Raw genomic sequence first — 4,793 nt, forward strand, 5'->3', positions numbered from 1 at the left:
CTTCCTTCCGAGGAGTGGCTGGTGGGTTTGAACCGCCAGCCTTCTGGTTAGCAGTCAAGTGCTTTAGCCACTATGCTACCAGAGCTCCTCAGAGTATACTAGTAGTGTACAAATAATACTGTGTCTACTATTTAGGAGCTCTGGTGGCATAGTGCCTAAGGCATTTGACTGCTAACCAGAAGGCTGGTGGTTCAAACCCACAAGTCACTCTTCAGATTGAAGGTTGGGCAATCTACTTCCATAGTGACACTGCCTCAGAAACCCAAGGAGGGGTTGCTATCAGTCAAGTCCAACTTGACGGCACAGAACAAGAACAAGAAAAACAACAACATTTGGGTCCAGTGAATTACAAACAGCTTGTTATTTATTTGGAGTTGTCCTCTTCATTGCTGCCCATTTAGCAACCTTAGTACTTGCCCCAAAAAATGACAGTGGTGTTCTCCCATAATTAGAACAACTCAAAACAACCTCTCTAGATGCCCAAATTGATCTTTAGGATACTGCTCCTTAGGAACCACTGCTGTGTACCAACCAAATCCATTATTATTATAACAGTTTTAAAGAATGTAGGAAAAATGAAAGGCATGATCTTTCAAACTCATAATTCTATGTTAATCACATATCACTAATCAGTACTGTTGGGAGTACATTTCCACATGCACTTGGCTGTAATGCCCCTCTTTGTACTGATACAGTAGATTTTTTTGGAACACATTCTTGGGTCTAAATTATGTCTATTTATATGTTCCAGTCATGAAAGAGACCAGAAATAAGGAAGACAGGACTCAAAGAAAGAAGATATAGTGTTTCTAACCCCAAAGAAAAAAGGAATAATAAAGGCACTGTAGTTATAGCCATTGCTGTTGTTGTTGTTGTTTGCCGTCGAGTCAGCCCTGACTCATAGCGACCCCTCCTTGGGTTTCCAAAGCAGTATCACTACGGAAGTAGGATTGCCCAACCTTCCTTCCGAGGAGTGGCTGGTGGGTTTGAACTGCCAGCCTTCTGGTTAGCAGTCAAGTGCCTTAGGCACTATGCTACCAGAGCTCCTTAGCCATTACTAGGTAAAGTAATTGTGACCTCTGTATGGAGGATCCCATAGCTAATACTGAATAATGACTCAGGAAGACTGTGGGACGGATATGTAGGAGAAGGTACTGGCCACCTGTTTCTAAGCTGCCCTGAATGTAACAAGGTGATAAGCCTTAAGGCAATAGAAGTCACCATGAACCTAAAGTGATAATGTCCCTCTCTGTATTTGTATCTGTTCCAAGGGCCATCTCTAGTGGCCTTGAAGCACCCTTGGTGGCCAATGTAACTTGATCTCACTTGGATAATGTGATGAAAACCCTAGGAGTATTAGACACAGAGCCTGAGAAATACAGGGGAGTGATTGGCTTCATTCCTATGAGATTATGGTACACATAGAACCTCAGTTGTTTTCAGGAAAAAAATATATACCTTTTTCTATTTTCAAACTAATTAAGAATTTGAAAATGCTTGGATAGCCAAGATATCATGGAGATGGGTACTTTCACGTACCACCAATCAGAGTGTAAATTGGTGCCAGTGTTTGGGGACACAATCTGGCAATAAGGATCAAGAAACTTGAAAATGTTCATAATCATTCAACCTAGTGATCCCCATTCAAAGATCTAAATTAAAGAAATAATACAAACACACAAAAAAATTGTGTATAATGATAGACATTTTGGAAATGTTCAAAATAGTAAACACTTTGTTGTTGTTGTTGTTAGGTGCCGTCGAGTCGTTTCTGACTCATAGCAACCCCATGCACAGCAGAACGAAACACTGCCTGATCCCGTGCCAGCTCCACAATCCCTGCTATACTTGAGCCCATCATCACAGCCACCGTATCAATCCATCTTGTTGAAGGCCTCCCCCTCTTTCGTCCACCCTCCACCTTACCAAGCATGACATGATTCTCCAAGGAATGGTCCCTTCTGACAACATGTCCAAAATAGGTGAGAGGAAGTCTGGCTATTCTCGCTTCCAAGGAGCATTTCGGGTGCACTTCCTCCAGGACAGATCTGTTAGTTCTCCTAGCAGTTCATGTTACTTTCAGCATTCTTCACCAGCACCACAGCTCAAAAGCATCAACTCTTTTTCGGTCTTCTTTATTCATTGTTGAGCTCTCACATGCGTACGAGGTGATTGGAAATATCATGGCTTGTGTCAGGCGCACCTTAGTCCCCAAGGAGACATACTTGCTCCTCGGCACTTGAAAGAGTTCTTTCGGGGTTGACTTTCCCAGTGCTATACGTTGTCTAATGTCCTGACTGCTGCTTCCATTGGCATCAATTGTAGAACCAAGCAACGTGAATTCTTTGACAACCTCAATCTTCTCTCCATTTATTGTGATGCTGCTCATTGGTCCAGTTGTGAGGATTTTTGTTTTGTTTATATTGAGATGTAATCCATACTGCAGACTGTATTCTTCAGCCTTCATCAGTAAGTGCCTCAAGTCATCCTCACTTTCAGCAAGCAAAATTGTATCATCTGCATATCTCAGGTTGTTAATGATTCTTCCTCCAACCCTGATGCCACGTTTTTCTTCATATAGTCCAACTTCTCGGATTATTTGCTCAGCATATAGATTGAATAAGTATGGGAAAAGGATACAACCCTGACACACTCCCTTCTTGATTTTAAACCATGTAGTGTCCCCTTGTTCTGTTCGAACGACAGCCTCCTTGTCAAGGTACAGATTCCTCATGAGTACAATCAAGTGCTCGGGAATTCCCATTCTCCTCAATGTTATCCACAATTTATCATGATCCACACAATCAAATGCCTTTTCACAGTCAATAAAACAAAAGTAAACATCTTTCTGGTATTCCCTGCCTTGAGCCAAGATCCATCTGACAACAGCTATGATATCCCTTGTTCCATGTCCTCTTCTGAATCCAGCTTGCACCTCTGGAAGTTCTGTCAATATACTGCTGCAACCATTTTTGAGTTGTCTTCAGTAAGATCTTACTTGTGTGCGATATTAATGATATTGTTCTATAATTTCCACAATCTGTGGGATCATCTTTCTTTGGAATGGGTGCAAATATGGATCTCTTCCAGTCAGTTGGCCAGGGAGCTGTCTTCCAAATCTCTTGGCATAACCAAGTGAGTGCCTCCAATGGGGCATCCATTTGTTGAAATATCTCAATGGGTATTCTGTCAATTCCTGCAGCCTTGCTCTTTGCCAATTCTTTCATTGCAGCTTTGACTTCCTCCTTCATTACCATTGGTTCTAGATCATATGCCACTTCCTGAAATGGATGAAGATCAACCAGTTCCTTTTGGTACAGTGACTCTGTGTATTCCTGCCATCTTCTCTTGATGTTTACTGTATCATTCAATATTTTGCCCATAGAATCTCTCACTATTGCAACTTGAGGCTTAACTTTTTTCTTTAGTTCTTTCATCTTGAGAAATGCTGAGTGTGTTCTTCCCTTTTGGTTTTCAAACTCCAGGTATTTGCACATTTCATTATAGTAATTGGTTTTGTCTACTTGAGCTGCTCTTTGAAATCTTCTGTTCAGCTCCTCTATCTTGTCATTTCTTCCATTGGCTTTAGCTTCTCCCTGCTCAAGGGCAAGTTTCAGAGTCTCTTCTGTCATCCATTTTGGTCTTCTCTTCTTTTCTCGTCTTTTTAATGAACGCTTAGAACTTTTAAGTGAACACTTAGAACTTAAATTTCCTTGACGAATAGTTGACTGAATTCTAGTATATCCATATAATACAAATCTATGTAGTCAAAACAGCACATGGCATAAGAATATTTAATGCCACAAAGATACACTCAATTAATTGCTAAGTATCAGGATCCTACAATATAATGCATGTTATATTATCTCAGTGAAGTGAATTGCAATGTACACATATACACATGAACAGATGGGAAGAAAATTCTCCAAATGAAAATAATGTTTATTTAGGATTATGAGCTCATGAATGACTTTAGTTTTCTTTTGTATATTAAAGGGTTTCTACTGTTATTATTTTTAGAAATAGAAAATTGTATTTAAGATGAATAGCAAAATAAATAATTGAGTCAATAAAAGAGGGAAGCATTTTAAAGGAAAATAAGAATCATAAAATGATATGAAGGATTTGGATTTGTAGGCAAAATTCATTTAGATTCTTTTTTCTTGCCTTATGTAGATGTTTTATGAATACTGTTGAAACATAATTGTAAACATTTAATAGTTGAGGGATTCTAAGAAAAAATGAATATACATGCTGAATGAAAACATTAAGTTTTATTAAATAATGAATGCCAATATATGTTATGAATAATAATGTATTATGTGTTAGTTTTCTAATATGTGTGTCTATCTAGATATCTAGATACATATACCTAGATATAGCTATACATCTACCTAAATTTCAAATTTGAAAATGTGAAGCAAACACAGGTACTGATTGTCATTTTCATGTCAAATATTCTCTAGCCAGTAATATAAATATTTGAAGAATATAGTTGTAAAAATGGATCTATATGTACTCAGTGCCATTGAGTTGATGCCAACTCATAGACCCATTGGGTTTCCAAGGCTGTAAATCTTTATAGAAGCAGACTGCCTCACCTTTCTTCCATGGCACAGCTGGTGGGATCAAACTACTGACCTTCTGGTTAGTAGCCAAATGCCTTAACCACTGTACCATCAAGAGTTCATGTGTATATGTATGTTGTTGTTGTTGTTGTTATGTGCCGTCGAGTCGGCCCCGACTCATAGCGACCCCTCCTTGGGTTTCCGAGGCAGTATCACTACGGAAGT

The sequence above is a fragment of the Orycteropus afer genome, unplaced genomic scaffold, assembly GCF_000298275.1.
Source record: "Orycteropus afer afer isolate SDZICR_OR568_19922 unplaced genomic scaffold, OryAfe1.0 scaffold00002, whole genome shotgun sequence".
NCBI lineage: Eukaryota > Metazoa > Chordata > Mammalia > Tubulidentata > Orycteropodidae > Orycteropus > Orycteropus afer.